General features: G+C 51.7%; 1 protein-coding gene across 5 annotated transcripts in view; it reads left to right on the plus strand.

The window, feature by feature from the left end:
- The window catches only part of IL4R (interleukin 4 receptor), a 50085-nt gene continuing 32034 nt past the window's right edge, over positions 387–18437 (plus strand). For 4 of the 5 annotated variants that reach the window (XM_018040648.1, XM_018040647.1, XM_018040646.1 and 1 more), the window contains exon 1: positions 387–500. The gene's annotated coding sequence lies outside the window, so the exon portion shown is untranslated. Of the gene's footprint in view, positions 501–15529; positions 15624–18437 lie in introns of those variants that run through there. The other variant, XM_005697626.3, reaches the window with a different exon arrangement.

Raw genomic sequence — 18437 nt, forward strand, 5'->3', positions numbered from 1 at the left:
GAGATGCCCAGCTCCCCAGTCCTGAATGCATCTGCCCTCGGCGGAGAGAGACAGCTGGGGGCCTCAGAGGGAATGGCAGGGGCTGGGGCGACCGACGGGCTGATGCTAAATTCGGGAGCTGGGATTTTATTCTGAAAGCGAGGGGAAGCCCTGCGGAGTTCTCTTGGCTGGGGTGTGACCTCCGGTGGCCGCGGGGCCCAGGCGCTGGGGTCGTCTCCTGGAGAGATCGGAAGCCCCTCGGACTGCGGGGACTGAGGGAACAGGGACGCTGCCGGGACCTACGGCGGCCCCACCGGGAGGGGGCCAGGGGAGCGCAGGGTGCGCGGGGCGGGGCGGCGCAAGCCAATGGGCGGACACGGGGCGGGGCGCAGGAAGCGGGGCGGGCTCGCCCGGCGCCCAGGAAAGCCCCGAGCGGCGCGGCCAGGGAAGGGACGGCCTCCCGGGGGGTCCCCTACTTCCCGCTCTGGGGCCGGCGCGGCGAATGGACCTGGAGGGCGCAGGTAGGACCCGGCTCCCGCGTACGAGTGGAAGGTGGGGGGGAATCTGTCCAGGCGTGTCGTGGCGGCTGGGAGAGCGCTGGGCTGCCGACGGCGGGGACCCCGCGATAACCCGATCCCCAGCGGGGATCGCCCACTTGCCGGCTCTTCTCGGCGAGCGGGGCTGCGGCGACTCCGACCGGCCGGCCCCGCGCAGCTGAAGCGGGGCTGGGGAGGCCAGTCCTGGGTGCTTGGGAGCGTCTTGAGCGTGGCGGTGAGACGGGTCTTGGCTCATCACCCCCGTCCCCCCCAACTCCTTTCCCGGTTCTTCTCTGGGCACTCGCTCCCAGCCCGCGCACAGGAAGTTGGTGAGGATTCCGGGGAGAGAAAGGGTGGGGAAAGTTCTGAAAACTCTGAAGTTGGAGACCGATCAAAGAATAGAGTGAAACTAGGCCTTTCGACCTTTGCTCTCCTTATTTGAATACTGGATGGGCCCAATAATAGCGAACATTTGCTGGAACTTATGTTGTATGGGTCTGTCCTGAGCATTGAAAGTATTCTGAGTTAAATCTCAAAATAGCCATTCTGGTTGGTGCTCTGTGTGTATTGTGCCCATTTTGCAGATGAGGACTGCTGAGGCAGAGGCAGCTTTAATGACTTGCCCAAGCTCTTGCCCTGAATCAGACCCAGTCATTCTGGCACCAGAGCCAGAGCAGTCCACAAAACAACAAAATTTGTCAAATTATTTTAGGAACAAATTCTCCAGAGGATTCTATTAAAAGATGCACATTCTCAGGCTCTTTTTGGTGAGGTTCAGATTCAGCAAACCCCAGAATCTAGATGATTCTTCTCCTTGTTTTCCTTGAACGAAATCTGTATTTCTTATAATCAGGAGACACTGGGGACCAGCAAACTTGATGCCTGCTGCTAAGATTCACAGATCACCCTCCAGGCCAGCACTTACCCTGTTGGAACCCTGACATTTGCCCTCTGTGAGGTGTGACCCCTCCCCTGCAGCTCTTCCTCTCTGGGTGGCGTTTAAGGAACACCAGGCATTTGCTGGGACATCAGAGCCTTTATGAAAGTCCTCAAGTTCAGTGGGGAAACTGAGGCTCGGGTTTATGTTAGTCTGGGTTTCCCCCACAGTCAGGGCATTGCAGAGTCCTGCAAAGGCCACTTGAACTCAGCTAGACCCACCATGAGTACAGATGAGCCTGATGGGATGTGGAAGGGGGGATGACCTACCCTAGCCATTCATTCACTCATTAGCATTCACTGGGCTCCCACTGGGCACTGCTTGAGTGCTGTTCAGGGTGCTGGTGTGTGCCTTCAAGGAGCTGCCCCTGGGTGAAGGGGTTGTGGGGGCAGGGGAGAGCTATGAGAAAGAAAGGAAGGATAAGGCGAGGGTGATCAACCTTCGTGAGGCAATGGGACAGACTTCGTGGAGCCGGGACCTGTGAGCCAGCCCTTGGAGAGGAGTTGGGGAGCTTGGTAGATGCAGAATGGGAGGGAACAGCATGCTGAGCAGTGGGAACAGCATAGATAAAGGCTAAGGAGTCATGCAGGGGCCAGGGGGAAGGGGAGAAAAGCCAGTGATGGATGGAAAGGTGGGACATGTCATGAAAGGCCTTGCACGCCATGAGAGGAGTATGGGCCAATGTATTTTATTTTTGCCCGAACCATAAGAATCACAATGCAGATTCCTGGACCCCCACCGTGGATTTCTAGAGTCAAATCTTGGCGGGAGGCTGTGGGAAGTTTGAAGGGAGGAAGAAGCACTAGCCTGTAGCCCTGATTACAACACAGTCAGTTCCCAGCAGGTCTGGGATGACCTGAGCATTTCCAAATTCTGGGCAGTGACGCAGTGACTCAGTGACTGATGCGTTTTGCTGTACAACTAAAGCCCACGGTTGCAGAAAGCCCAGGCAGAGACAGGAATTGTCCCTGAAGGCATTCATGATTTCCTGGTGCTCAGATCCAGAAAAAAGTGCTGAGATGAAGTATCAGGGATGCGAGAAGAAAAACCCTTTCCTGGACCTCCTTTTCTCAAGCGTCCCCCACCCCCAATCCCTACCCCCAGTTGGAGGAGAGAATTCAGAGGAGAGAGTTCGAGATCAAATGCCCACTGCCCTCAATGCCACCTGGGAGTGGAGGAGAGACACAAGCCCCCTGGGTGCTTCATTTCCTCACATTTGTAAAACTGAGCTTCTGTGAGTTGTTAATAACATCATGTTTTATAAGCTCCCTAGCGCAATTTCCAACACATAATACTTCCACCGTCAGTGTTCATGTCTGTTGTACCTGTCAAGACGTATAGCTTGGAGGTTAAGAGCATGGACTCTGGAGCCAGGTCGCCCAGGTTCAAATGCTGGTTCTGCTCATTCTTCTATTTATTTATTATTTATGGCTGAGCTGGGTCTTTGTTGCTGTGAGGGCTTTCTCTAGTTGCGAGAGCAGGGGCTACTCTTTGTTGCAGTGTGAGGGCTTCTCATCGTGGTGGCTTCCCTTATAGTGGAGCTCGGGCTCTAGGTGCTCGGACTTCAGTGGTTGTGGAGTGTGGGCTCAGTAATTGCGGCTACTAGCAACCCTGACTTCCCTGGTGGCTCAGACGGTAAAGCGTCTGCCTACAATTCAGGAGACCCGAGTTCAATCCCTGGGTCGGGAAGATCTCCTGGAGAAGGAAATGGCAACCCACTCCAGTATTCTTGCCTGGAAAATTCCATGGACAGAGAAGCCTGGTAGTCTACAGTCCATGGGGTCACAGAGTCGGACACGACTGAGCAACTTCACAGCAACCCACTTCAGTACTCTCGCCTGGAAAATCCCATGGACGGAGGAGCCTGATAGGCTACAGTCCATTGAGTTGCAAAGAGTTGGACAGGACCGAGCAACTTCACTTTCACTTTCAGGCTCTAGAGCACAGGCTCAATAGTTGCGGTGCACAGGCTTAGCTGCTTTGCCGCTTGTGAGATCTTCCCAGACCAGGGATCGAACCCATGTCTTCTGCATTGACAGGCAGATTCTTAACCACTGAACAGGGATGTCCACGTGCTACTTCTTATGGAGCCAATGTCTCAGGACCTTAGTTTCCCCATTTGTGAAATTATTATGACTACTTTATACCTTTTGTGGTGATGAACTGAATTCTTAAGTGTCAGGCGTACAGAACAGTGCCTGGTGTGCAGTAAGCACTGTGTATTTGTTAAGCAAATAAATGAATCCCATTGGATGGCATTGAGTCTACCCACCCATTTTACAGGTAAGAAAACCAAGACTCCGAGATGTGCACAGTAGCCTTGCCTAAGGTTGTATATCTAGGAATGATAGATGGAGGGATTCGAACCTGCTTTCCTTCCCAACCTGTGTCCTTTCCCATCATGCCAGTCTGCTGGGGTGGCGGATAGGGACATCTTTGGGAGCATTCCTTAGGGCTACAGACATGCTCAGAATTGTTTGACCAGATTTCCTTTGGCTAGAAGAGTGGATGATGGCTTGCCTAGACGTTGTCCAAACTTGCCCTGTTAAGAAAGTGGATGGGGTAACCCCAGTGGAGACGGGGGGTCCTGGAGAGACCAGGGGACCTGGCATCTGATGGACTGTATTCCCTATTGCCTTGCTTCTCTGAGCCTGAGGCAGAGAGAAGGGCACAGGTTTAAAGTCAGGCGCCCCAGATTCAATTGTGAACTTGCTCTTCCTGTCTGTGGAATCTGGAGGAAGTTGTTTAACCTCTCAGCCTCAGTTTGCTTGTCAGTAAAATGGGTATTTGGAGGAGGGAGGGGCAGCATTTGTGAGATGATTTTTTGGAGAGACCCGGCTCCGTGATTGCTGTTTCTCTCCCCAGTGAGGACAGAGTCACTTCTTCACATCCAGCTCCCAACTTCCTCATTCATTTCTTCTTTGGATATTTATTGAACACCTGTGTGCCAGGCAGGGCTTCCCAGATATTTTTGCCTGGAGAATCCCCCAGACAGAGGAGCCTGGTGGGCTACCCAGTCCATAGGGTCACAAAGAGTCGGATACGACTAAAGCGACTTAGTCATACACACGCACATGCCAGGCAAGGTGCCAGAGGACGGGCACAGAGTCCTCGTCCTCCAGGGATTTGACTTCGAGTTGTGAAAACAAGCAGTATACAAACACACGCACAGAGCTACACTCCCTATCTAGCATTCGAAATCCACAAGCTCTGAAAACCAGAAGTGTTCTCATCACTCAGATGGAAGCAAGACCTGACATGAACTAAACATGAGGCTGTTTGGAGTCTTCATTTCTTTCCTGTGGTGTGAAGGCTCGTGTGTCTTGCTGCAGAGATGCACATGTGATTGATCACAGGGTGCTCCTTGGGCCCCGTGGGGGGCAGGGATCGTTATGACGGGCGGTATATTTTATGCAAGATGACCTTTCTCTAATCTGAGTAATTCTGAATTTGGAAACACGCCTGGGCTGCGGGAGGTCATGTCTTCTGCAGTATCGTGTCATGTCCCATAGCGACAGTGCTCAGAAGAAAGTAGAGCAGGATGCGGGCGGAGTTGGGGGAGCCTCTCTGAGAAGGGACATTTAGAAGGGCAAGGGGCCCTGGAGGAGCGGGCCAGATGGAGGAAACCACAGAGGATGCTAGAACAGGTCTTGTCCAGCCCACCGGCCCCACTTCCGGGCCTGCTGCTTGCCCCCACTCTGGGTGCACTGTTCTACGTGCACACATCTGTGCCTTTCCAAGAAGTGGTGATGCCTCTGAGGTTTCGGGTTTGCCTCCAACTGACTCATTCTCATTCTTGGGGCCCCCTCAGGGCTCCTCACCTCCTCGTTGGCACTTAAATCCAGGTCTTTACCAAAGCAGGCGTGGGAGCTCTGACTCACTGGGCAGGCTCACCCTCTGAGCTGGTATCTGAGTCCCCCTCCTTCTCCCTCTAGGAGAGAGGGAGGAGACAGATCCTGGTGAAGGGAGGAGAAGCCTGGTCCTCCGGGGTTTGGTGGAACAGATTTCCTGAAAAGGAGGAGGTGTTCTGAGCAACAGGACTGCGAAGGGACCAACAGCCTCCGGCCTGTAGATCCTGTTTGCAAAGCTAAAAGTGACAGGCACGCACACTGTCTAACTCAGCAAGTGTGTGGACACAGCAGCATCTGACACAGAAGCAAGGGTCCTTGTGGGGCTGGCTGTCTAGTGGAGGAGGTGACTTTTGAGCTAAGACCCAAGATAGAAAGACAGGCAGATATCTGGGGAAGGAGCGATCCTGGCCGAAGGAACAGCAAGTGCAAAGGCCCTGAGGTGGGTCTGACTCAGCACAGGGAAGCTGATGTGGTTGGATGGAATTGAAACAAGGCAAAGAAGGGAGGGGAGAGAGGTCAGGAAAGCCAGCGGGAGCCAGACACCTGCATTGCCTCATTCATCTTGTGCCGAAACTGTACAAGGTGGGAACTGCTCTTATCCTGATTTTACAGATATATAAAAAAAAGACAGGGCAGCAGATATAGTAACTTGTCTGGGGGTCACAAAGCTGTGAACCCGACAGCTCCAGGGTCCTCAGCTTTTACCACTGTGTTTAAGCACATCATGGAAACTATTCAAGTGCTAAAGGCTCACTGTCACCATCCACTGTTAGTGCTCACCTACATGGATCTGGTTCTCAGATCCATGCTCAGTGACCTTTGTGCACGTGGTCAGGCCAGGCTCGAGATCACAGGTGATCCAATCATTGTGTAGATCATTTTACAGATGGTTTTGCCAGCGAGCATCCTCCCCAGCATGGCAGACAGGGAGGGCACCTTAAAGCAGAGGGGGAACAGTGGGGGTGCAGGCAGTGGGGGACTGACTCCCCCATCAGGCATCGTGGTACATGGGGGCAGGTAGATGCATGGGTGTCTCCTCATTTCCCTGGGGAGGAAACTGAGGTTCAGGGAAGAGACTTAACCTGGTGACGCAACTCGGAAGTGGCAGAATCTGGTTTCAAATCTGGGGCTGGAAAAGTATGCAAAGTTTAACCACTATTCTGAGCTGTCCAGCCCACAGAGCAGAGTTTAAAAGAACTAGGTTTCTTGGTTAGAAATAAGGGAGTGTAGTCACCAAGGACTGTTTTGGAGAACTGTGAAAGGCCTGAGGGTTTCCAGAAACAGCCAGAAAAGTGTTTTGTCTTTTTAAAAGAGGAAATGGAACTTCTCCGGAGAGGGAGAGGAGGGATGCCAGCCCTCCAAGCCTGCAGACCGACCCCCACCCCTGGCCTCCCAGCAGTCTTGCTTCTGGGGAGTAGGCCTTCTAAAAGCCAGATTCCTGCTGTTGGACAGCTCTAACTAGGAGAAGATGTTTCCTGGGAGTTAGCCAGTTCAGCTTTCCAGGAGCTTTCACTTTCTAGCTTTAGTTCTGTCCCTTGGAGGTTGTAGGCATTGCCCTCCAATCCAGCCCAATGGTTTTCTTTTTCTTTTTTAAAAATATTTATGCATTTATTTATTTGGCTGCACCAGGTCTTAATTGTGGCATGTGGGATCTAGTTCCCTGATAGGGGATCAAACCTGGGCTCCCTGCATTGGGAGCATGGAGTCTTAGCCACTGGATCACCAGGGAAGTCCCCTTAATGGTTCTCTCCTTCAGACAACACAGCCATAATTCATTGTCATTCTTCCTGTTCAGTCTGGCTTTGTACATGATCCAGCTGGTCGGAGCCCCACGTAAAAACCATTGCCTCTCCCAAAGCCTTCCCCAGTCAGAAAGGAGGGAGACTATCACCTCCTTGGTCTGGAACCCACACCTCTGTTGATACCACCTGCTTTGTAGTGGCCACATCCCCCTTGGGGCTGGTATTGGATTTGTCAGCTAAATCCTCCAGAATTCCCTTCTACTGTTTAGTCACTGAGTAGTGACCGACTCTTTTGCTACCCTATGGACTGTATAGCCCACTAGGCTCCTCTGTCCCTCAGATTTCTCAGACAAGGATACTGGAGTGGGTTGCCATTTCCTTCTCCAGGGGATCTTCCCAACCCAGGGATCGAACCTGGGTCTCCTGCATTGTAGGCAGATTCTTTACCTCTGAGCCACCCAGGAAGCCCCTCGTCTACATGAGCTGCTGTCAATAAGTGTTTCTTCCATTCTGAGACTCCTTGTTTGTGGCTAACAGTTGTTCTCAGTTTTTCTTGTTCCCTAATAAATCCACCTCAGGCTATAATTTTTTTCTAAGTACTGCTATGACTTTATTCCACAGTTCTTGTTACACAAAATCATTCACTACTAGAATAGTTGATAATTTCTTTATTGATTAAAAATTGTTATATGCTTTATGATCTTTTAGGGTGGATGGAATTTTAAAGTTATATTTTGATTATTGATTTCTATGGATAGTGGTCAATATCTGTAGCTTCTGTGATCTCAGTGATGGAGAATTGGTTGAGATCTTTGTAGGATTTTCTAATCAGTCTTTCTGTCTGTTCCTCTTGTCATTGAAAAGATGTGTATTTCTGGCTGGGTGTAAAGTTATCAAACTATGTCTATCTAGGTCATGTTTACGAATTATATCATTTGTATTTTTCATGTTTTTTATGTAGCTTTCTCTACCTGCTTCATCTCCCACTATAACGGAAGCTCTGTTCATTTTCCCTTGACCTGCTCTCAGCTTTTTGTGTCATTTAAAAGATATTTATTTATTTAGCTACCTCAAGTTTTAGCTCTTTCATCCCAGTAGAAGCACACAGGCTCTCTAGTTGTGGCATGCAGGCTCAGTGATTGCGGCACACAGGCTTAGTTGCTCCAAGACATGTGGGATCTTAGTTCCCTGACCGGGATTCAGGCCACTTCAAGGTGGATTCTTAACCACTGGACCACCAGGGAAGCCCTTGGTTTTTTGCTTCGTTTTTGGAAGCTCTGTTTTCTGGTGCATGTAAATAGAATGTATGAATAGAAGAGGGTTCATGACTTTTACACCTTCTTGGTGAGTTGCTCCTTTTATCAATATAAAACAGCTACCTTTCTCTCTTTTAATAATACTTTGATGCCTTGAATTCCATTTTATTCAGTATTAAGAGGACTCAATGGTAAAGAATCCACCTGCCGATGCAGGAGACACGTGTTTGATCCTTGGGTTGGGAAGATCCCCTGGAGAAGGAAATGGAGAAGGAAACCTACTCCAGTATTCTTGCCTGGGAAATCCCATGGACACAGGAGCCTGGCGGGTTACAGTCTGTGGGGACGCAAAAGAGTCAGACACGACTTGGTGACTAAACAACAACAACAGCAATAATATTTCTATACCTGTTATCTCTACTTGCTTTTTCCTTGACTAATTTTCCAATTATCTTCTTTTCTTCCCCTCTAAAGTTGTAGGACTTTTCTTTGACACTGCTCTGGTACCCAGATGAGTTTTTTTTTTAAAAAAAGCTAAACAAAACTTGCATCTTCATCTCAGCTCTGCAACTCACTTGCTCAGTAATCTTGGGCAAGTCATTTTCCCTCTCTGGGCTTCAATTTCCTAAACCATAAAATGGGGATATGACTTGCTTTGCCCCTCTCTAGGGTTTTTGTGAAAATAATAACATAGTGAATATGAAAGGCCTCGTAAACATATCTGTACTCATATGAGTCACGGAGTGTCAATATTGGCCGCTGTTCTGGGCAGTAAGAATGGCCTGGAGGGAGGAACTCACCCACAATGAGGCAGCCGACAGCTTCAGTTTCACAGGCATTGGTTGGCTGCGTCCCGTGTTTGCAAAGAGACATGATGAGTAAGCTACAATCCTTGCCCTGGAGGACTTTTAGCCTAGAAAGACAGAGAAATGACAGGCATGTTTCACCCTTTATGAGAATGGAGAGGATATTGGGACAGAGAGACTGGCAGAGCTGTGAAGTGGGCAGAGGAAAGAGTAGGGTTTGACCAGGAACTTCCCGAGGGTGCGTAGGTAGAGGGCACCAGGAGGCAGAGGAAATGGCCCAAGGGAAGTGGGGAGTCTGTGGCACACTGGGGGACAGTGGGGCGGGGCAGGGAGGCTGTAAAGACAGTTCTTTGACCTCCCCTTGCCTGCCCCCGCGGAGGAGGAAGGCAGTGCGGCTTGCAAAATTTTGGAATTCCTCACTGAAAAAGTGTTGCGGCTCAGCCACATAAGAGCAGGCAGTGATGGCGTGCCTCTAGCCCTGCTTCCTCTCATCACCATAACAACTGCATCCCAGAGGGACAGAAGGAAGAGAACATTTAGGGGTGCTGGAGCTTAGGGAAGGTGCAGGGAGTCTCACCTGTTGCTCCTTTCCTCTTGTTGGGGGTCCTGGCGTCTCAGGACACTCACCGCCCTGCACCCATCCCCCCGCCCCCTGCAAGAGGACATCAGCTGGTGGTTGTAAGCCAAAGGGGATCACAAATGTAGTGTGTGGTTTTTAAAAATCAAAGTAATATACATAAAAATCTGGATTTCTAGCTTCTTGTAGAAAATCGAGAGTCCTAGCGATGCCTAGGCCTTCACGTATGTGGTGCAAAGCAGAGTGGTGGGTGGCTTCCTGTTAGGGCTGGACATGCACTCTCCACTGTCCCCTCTCTACTCTGAGGTCGTGTGTCTGAAGTCTCTTAGATGTTTGAGTTGACGCTGAGGGAGATGACTCTCCGTGGCCACGAGGGGTGGCTGGAAGCTGCCCCCAGAGGGAGTGAGTGCCCCGTCTTCGGGGGCAAGTAGCTAGCTAGAGTGTTGATGGCGCTGTGCAAAGGTCTAGAGGGTCCTGCAGTCTTACCAACTGTGGACTCCAGAGTCTTTGGGGATCCACCAGCCCTGAGAACTGGCTGTTCTGGGACCTTCACTGACATACCCTGATCGCCTCATGCACTCTCCTCTGCTCTCTTCCTTTCCGTCTCATCCATCTTTTTTTTTTTCTTTTCCTTTTTATTGCAATGTACGCACAGGCAAAGGCCCAGCTTCACAAAGTAAACACGAGCACGTATAACCTGATCAAGAAACGAAGCATGACCAGCACCTCCCACAGAAGTTTCTCTCCCGCCCACCCTCTCCCAGGACACTCTCCCAGCCACTAACCCCAAGATTGGTTTGTCTCCTTTTGGACTTTTTCTGAATGGAGCACGTATCGCCCTTCCAAGCCCAGCCTCCTTCGCTCAGCTTGTGCTCTGAGACCCTGTCTGGGTGTCACGCCATTTGCTGTGTTCAGGGTTGCAGAGTGGTCACTAGGCGCTGGGAGACGGGCTCTGTCACCTGTCCCGTCAGCTCTGCCCCAGGCCTCTCTGCCCAGCCATGCCAGCCATGGTCCCTTTGCCCCTCCTCAACCACCCCAGGAGGCAAAGTGGTCTTGCTCTCATTTCACAGATAAGGAGACCGGGGCTCTGTGGTCGGTCTCCAAGGACCCCAGCTTGCCAAGGTCTCCCATCCAGTTAGTGCCGAGCCCACAGTCAGAGTTAAGCTTCCGTGTCTTAGGTGCCCTGGGGTCCCTGCCCACGTGGGTCACCCCACATGACTGACGGGTGTCCCTGACCGGGCCAAGAATGATAAGGGGTGAGACAACAGAAAGAACTCCAAGGAGAGCCCCACCCCAGCCCCGCCTGTCTGCAGACCGTGAGCAGGGAGCATTTATCTGTGCTGCCCTGTCAGGTTTGCCTAGGGGGCAAAGTCCTGGTCACTGTTAAGACATGCTCCTTGCAAGGCCTAGGCAAACAGTGTGCGTGTGTGTGTGCACTCAGCCATATCCACTGTGATCCCATGGACTGTAGTCTGCCAGGCTCCTCTGTCCATGGGACTCTCCAGGCAAGAATACTGGAGTGGGTTGCAATTTCTACCCCAGGGGATCTTCCTGACCTGGGATCGAACCCACGTCCCTTGTGTCTCCTGCATTGACTGGCAAATTCTTCACCGCTACACCACCTGGGAATCCTGGGCAAACAGTGGTGGAAGCCAAATTCTAGCTCATCACTTCCTTGGGACTGTTATTGAACCCCTCCGAGCCTCGGTTTCTTCTTCTGTACAAGGGAGGTTTGACCGCATCTTCCACACGGGGCTTGCTGGGAGAAGCAAGCAGAGTGGTATATAAAGAGGGTGAGTTTATGGCTGCTTCCCCTAGACCAGGTGCTGTACTGTGACTCGGAAGATCCGGGTTCACTTCCCAGGCCCACTGCTGACTAGCTGTGCATCCTCAGGCAGGTTTCTGAACCTCTCTGGGCCTCAGTTTCCCCTGTCTACAAAGGGAATGATAATACTTGCACCTTCGGCTGGGGAAGAGGGGTGGGCCCTATGGGCAGAGGGGCCCAGGGCCTGATCTCTAAAGGTTCAAGGAACTGGGGAAAATCATGGTGACTTCTGGTGACCTTAGGAAGGAGGCGCAGCAGGAGCCGTGACTATCACTAAGATGGCCAAAATCTAATCAGCATCTGGAGCTCCAGACATCTTGTATCTGTGTCTCAGGGCAGTAAGCACTCATTATGATAATGCGCCAATTACCAGCTCTTGGGAGGTCAGCCCCTTCCCCCCACCCCGCGCCGGGGTGGCTAAGATCCGTGTGGTGCCTGTATCGGGGTATTCAAGGAGACTCTGAGCCCAGATTGGTCAGTGCTTATCCAGCAGAGAGAGGCAGAAAACACCAGTTCTGGGAGTTGTATCCCTGCCTCCATCAAGGTTGGCTGGCCAGACCTCACTGCACACAGCCAGGGGGCATTCGTCCATTCATTCTTCCTTTCAGCAAATATCTATGGAACCCCCCCCACCCCTGCTGTGTGCCAGGCCCTGTGCTAGGCTGTAGGGCTATAGCAGCGAATAAGGTGGGCATAGCCTCTGGCCTTGTAGGAGCTGGCTTTCTCTGGGGGGTTGACAGTGCGCAGCAGGCGTGTGTGAGTGATAAGCTACGAGGAATAAGTGTGGGCAGAAACACGAAGCAGGAGAAGGGCTTGTAGAGTGATAGAGGCTGGCCGCTGGGCCTCAGCAGGCGATGTCTGCACACGGGTCCCTCAGGCTCACCTTCCTTCCTGGGGGCTCTGGTACCTTCTGAGGATGGGCGTGGCTTCCAGGATGCTAGGTGGAGTCACCCAGATGCCTCTCCTGTGGACACTTGCTCTCAACGTGTCCACAGCCAACCTGAGTGCCCGCGTTGCCATAAAGTGGCTGTTGGAGTAGGGTGCCAGCCCGTCCCTGAGATGGTGACCCTCACTTTGGGAGTCTGGCCCAAGCGAATCCCATGAAGGAGGTCCACAGCCCCCAGCCCTCTCCTGCCCCTCAGACGCGGCTGTGTCTCACTCTGCACAGCAAACCCTGAGCTTGAGCCACAGCTGATGACCCACAAGCCTGTCTCCTCCAGCGTGAGCCTTCTCTCTGAGCTCCAGACTGCTAGGACATACTGCCTCCTGGATGCCTCCTGGGTCCATCACCCATTTAGACTCACCAAGTCCACAGTGCCTCAAAGCAGGTGGTCTTCCCCAGCAAGACCACGCCTCTTCCCGGCATCCCCCCACCATCCACCCATCCGCCCGTGCCCCAGCCCGAGGCCACCTGCCGCTCCCAGCTCCCAGCCACTAGGCATCACCAGGTTCTGCCACGTCCACCTCCCAGACAGAGCTGGTGCCGCCAGTTCTTCTGCAGCTCCGGCAGTACCTGCTCCTCTGTCAGCTGCTCCTGCGGTCATTCACACACAGGTCAGAGTGAGCTTTCTGGAAAGCAGCTCCCCTCCTGCTTAATAGCCTTCAGTGGCTCCCTATTGCCTTGGGGACAAGGTCTGAATTACTTACCAACCCTGCTAGACAGTGTTGTCCTCCAGCCCTGCTGATTTCACTGCTCTCATCCTCTGTGACCCTTACCCATTGCTGCAGCCCAGGCCCTGTCTTGTGGGATGGGAAATGGACCACACCCTCCTTTTAGGCTCCTTCAGAAACTGTAAAATGGGTTTCATCATTGTATTCATCTCACAGGGGTCCTTAAGCATCCTTGATCAGCGCCCGGCACTAAGGAAGCACTGTATCAGTGTAAAAACGGGAATAAAGTCAAGTACACACGCTCATTTGTGGAGTTCCTGCTCTGTGCCGGACGCTGGGCTAGGTGTCTCCTTACAGAGGGTGAAGCAGGTTCCCTGCCCTGGCGGGGCCACGTGCCTTCTGGGGCACGTTCTTCCTTCCTGTCCACACATCGCCACCCCTCCCCGGGGGAGTCTTGGTCATTTACCCACCCCCGCTCGCCCCTACTGACGCTGTGGGACCAGGGGGACCTTCCCGGTCCCTCAGCACTGACAGCTCCATCCTCACAGCCTCCGATGTATCTGATGGTGGCTGACCTCAGTCCACTCCATCTTGGTGGGTGGCACCTCCGTCCTTCCAATGGCTCAGGCCAAAGCCCTCAGGGTCATCTTATAAAAACTGTCTCTTTCTCTCTGTTGTACTGACTGTGCTGGGTCTTTGGTGCTGCGCTCGGAGGCTCCTCACCGTGGTGGTCTGTCTGGTTGCAGAGTGTGGGCCTCAGGAGTTGTGGCACACGGGCTTAGCTGCCCTGCGGCTTTGTGGGATCTTCCCGGACCAGGGATCAACCTCAAGCCCCCTGCGCTGGGAGACGGATTCTTAAGCACTGCGACCACCAGGGAAGTCCCTCAGAATCATCATTTTTACTCCTTCTAATCCCCTTTTTTCTGCCCTAGCCCTCAAACTCCATTCTGTCAGCAAAGCCTGTTGACTCTACCTTCAAATCAGATCTAGAATTTAACCCATTCTTACCTCTTCTTCCCTACAACCTTGGCACACCTGGCACCTAGTACCTGGGCTAGTCCAGTGGCCTCCTCATGGGGTTCTGCTTCTGCCCTTGACCCCCCAGGCCAGAGGGAGCCTTTGATAGTCCCATCTCTGTGCCCCAGATCCTCCAGTAACTTTCCTTCTGGCTCCAATATTTGTTAAAGGCAAGGAGGAGGAAATGAATGTGTGACGAATGTCTTTTCCACATCTGTAGTAGCTGGCAGATAGTGAGTGCTCGGAAAGCACCTGCAATGAGAATACATGGGGCAGGACTTCCGTGGTAGCATAGTGGGTAAGAATCTGCCTGCCAGTGCAGGGGAGGCAGGTTCGATCCCCCGTCCGGGAAGATTCCACATGCCGCGGAGCAACTAAGCGCGTGTGCACAGGCACTGAAGCCCGCACACGCAGAGCCCGTGTCCCGCAACAGAGAGAAGCCGCTGCAGTGAGACGCCCACACACCACCATGAGGAGCAGCCCCTGCTTGCTGCAACTAGAGAAAGCCCCCGAGCAGCAGCGAAGACTCAGTGCAACCAAAAATAAATAAAAATGAAAAAAAAAAAGAATACATGGGTCACGAGCGAGTGGGTGAGGACGGGAGCACACAGTAGGCACACGGGGAGCCTAGCGAGGCCTGGAGCACACAGTAGGTACATGGGGAGCCTGGTTAGGACATCAGCACACAGCAGGTACACGGGGAGCCTGGTGAGGCCTGCAGCACACAGTAGGTACATGGGGAGCCTGGTTAGGACATCAGCACACAGTAGGTACACGGGGAGCCTGGTTAAGACATCAGTACATAGTAGGTACACGGGGAGCCTGGTTAAGACAACAGCACACAGTAGGTACACGGGGAGCCTGGTGAGGCCTGGAGCACACAGTAGGTACACGGGGAACCTGGCAGGCTCTTGGGTGAGGTGGTTCTTGCTCCTGGTGGTGGCAAAAACAGCCCTCTACCAGCCCGCCCTCCTCTCCCTTCTCGGGTTGGGAGTGGGGCAGGCAGGCAGAGCCCAGGCCATCTTGGGGCTCTGGCCTGGCCAGCCTCTGGTTTGGGTGGGGCAGCTGATGTGGCCACTGGTTCCGGGAACCCTCGCTGGGCAGCAGTTCTGGGAAGGCTGTGTCTTCCCTTCCCTCCTGGCCCCCTGCCAGACCAGCCGGGAGAGCAAGGGAAGCTGCAGGCCGGCTTCAGATTGTGCAGTTTCAGGGGTCAGCAACTCCCAGGGGAGGTATCCCCCGCAGCCCTGCTGTCCTGGGCTCCCTCTCCACGTGCCTCTTGTCACGGGGCTGGCTGCATCCTGTCCACTGATCCACCCCCTCCACCGCCACCCCTCCCTTCACTCGGGTCTGCAGCCAAGAGAGGGAAGAGGAGTAGGAGGCCTGTGCACCCTGCTGGGCTCAGGCCAGCCCCAGCGGGTCGCTTCCATACCCCTGCTGGCTTCTGACATTTCAGGACTCACTGCTCATCTCCTCCCAGATCGAAAGAGTGAGTTAAGCGTGTCTCCCGCCGCCGGCACACTCTGGGTGCTTCTGCTCTCTTCTTGGCTCAGGCTCCCCCCAACTCTGCTGCTTCCTAACTCTGTGACCTTGGCTTTGTTGCTTGCCCTCTTGAGGCTTCAGGTTTCCTCTCTGGCCAGTGGAACTGGTAACGTGGCATGCCAGGGCTTCAGGAACTATGTGTCTAGAGGCAGTGGTTAGGTGCATGGGTTCTGGAGTGAGATTGCCTGGGTTCAGATCCTAGCTCTCTGCCCATAAGCAAGTGCGCTATCCTCTCGGTGCCTCTGTGGCCTCATCATTAAAATGGGGATTGGTGGGATGGGGAGAGAGATAGGAGGGAGGTTCAAGAGGGAGAGGACTATGTATACCTATGGCTGACTCATGTTGAGGTTTGATAGAACACAACAAAATTCTGTAAAGCAATTATTCTTCAATTAAAAAATAAAATAAATTTTAAAAATTAAAATGAAACCAAAAAAATAAGAAAAAAGAACATAGCTGAATTTAGTAGAAAATGACCAAAGTAAATGTCATTCAAATAAGAAATAACATTAAAAGATTTTTTTTTTAAACTAGGGATTTTAACAGTACTTGTGAGAACTAAATTGCTCAATATGTTATAGGCACTTAGAACCAAGTCCTGCAAGCACATAATAAGCATTTTATATGCACAGCAATTGGAATGAGCAAAGGCTTGATACATACTCCATGTTTAAAACAAGATTATTGTCTTCACTGTGGTTGAATTTTAACCAACATTTCCTAGATGTTTCATGAGCACGTGACTGTGTACACGTCAGGCATTGTTTAGACACAGGGGACAAAGCAATAACCACAGCTGTTTTTCTCAAAGAGGTGTTTGTTTTATTGATTTGTAAGACCACTTTATATATGAAGGCCCTTCACTTTCTAGAATGCAAATTGCTACTATTTTGCTAATCTTTTGCTTGCTTGCTTTTTTTCTTCATGGTGTGTTTTGATCTGGGAAAGTTGAAAACATTTTTGTCACCAAAGCTTTGTGTCTTTCTGAAATAAAATAAACATTCACACATATAACCTCAGTGATATGATTAGAAATGGTGATAAGTATATGACAGAAATAAACAAGGTGCCTAGATAAGAAGTAACAAAGGAGCCCTCGTTGCATGGTGTTTCCTGATATATAGGCTGCGAAGGAGGAAAGAGACAGGAGTGTATCAGTGTTCAGAAGGCCACTGGGATGAAAGGCTCTTGGGGAAAGAGGGCAGGAATAGGAGGGAATGCTACTGGGGTCTCAGGACCCAGATCATTAGACGGATTTGGGTGGTTTGGGATTTTTGTGTGTGCATTTTCTTAAACTTTTAATTTTATGGTAATTATTATAAGAATGAGGGCTTCCCTGGTGACTCAGAAGGTAAAGAATCTGCCTACAAGGCAGGAGACCTGGGCTCGATCCCTGGCTTGGGAAGATCCCCTGGAGAAGGGCATGGCAACCCACTCCAGTATTCTTGCCTAGGAAATCCCCATGTACAGCGGAGCCTGGCAGGCTACCGTCCATGGGGTCGCAAAGAGTTAGACATGACTAAGCAACTAAGCAACAACACAGCAAAATTGTAAGAATTCATCCACACAGTTGTAAGAAATAATACAGAGAGTTCCCTTATACTCTTTCCACGAAAGGTAATCATGTCTTACAAAACTGTAGTTCAGTATCACAACCAAGATATTGACGTTGATAGAATCCCCTGCTCGTCCTCAGATAGCCCTTGTTGTGCTTGGCACTTGTCTGAATGTGTTTACAGGCAAGCGCGCACGCCCATGTTCTTTGTATTCATTTTGTTAGCCTGACTCTTACTAATTTAACCTTATCACATGCACAGGTTTTTGTCTCCACAACCGCAGTGAGACACAGAACAGTCCTTTCCTCTCGAGGATCCCTGTGTTGCCCTTTTATAGCCACACCTCCCTTCCTCCCTCCTTCCCTGCCACCCCCTCCTGCCGCCACTGGCAGCCACTCATCTATTCACCATTTCCATAATTTGATCGTTTCAAGAATGTTACATAAACGGAATCACACAGCGTGTACCCTTTTGGATTGGCTGCATTCCGGGGTTTGGATGTGACGCTGAGTCAGGGATGCTGTTCTTGGATGAGCTGTGAACCCTTGGGGCTCTGTGGCCCCCCTCCCCCGCCCGAGGGAAGATATCTTTCAGGAGCCAGAGGCCAGTGAAGTGAGCAGATCATGGCCTGGTTTCCAATTTTAAAAAGACTCTGGCTGCAACATGGGGTGCAAGATGGCAACATGGGGTGCAAGATGGGGTGACTCATGTTTGTAGTAACTGCTCACTGCCCCCTCCACCCCTGGCTTCCCCATATCCCTACCTCCAAACTAGGTTTTGGAAAAAATCTTGATATGACCCTATTCAAAGATTCTCAAACACTGCTCATGGCCTACAGGAGGGCCTTTGACCTGGAGTCCTTGAGACGTGAGTTCGATCCCTGGGTTGGGAAGATGGCAACCCACTCCAATATTCTTGCCTGGAGAATCCCATGGACTGAGGAGCCTGGCGGGCTATGGTCCATAGGGTCACAAGCAGTTGGACACAACTGAAGTGACTTAGCACCCATGCAGGCAAGCTCAAGTAACCTCTGTGTGAACCACTAAGATGGAATGCAAAATTAAATGTTTGCACTTTTCTAAGAAAAGATCTTGGAGTTTGCAACGGATGTTTACATGGGTCAGTGACCTCCAAAGCTTTGAGGACTCTGGCGTCTAAACACCTATAGTGGTTAAGAGCCAGCAAAGGCTCTGAATCCTGACTGC

Source organism: Capra hircus, chromosome 25 (assembly GCF_001704415.2).
Source record: "Capra hircus breed San Clemente chromosome 25, ASM170441v1, whole genome shotgun sequence".
Lineage (NCBI taxonomy): Eukaryota > Metazoa > Chordata > Mammalia > Artiodactyla > Bovidae > Capra > Capra hircus.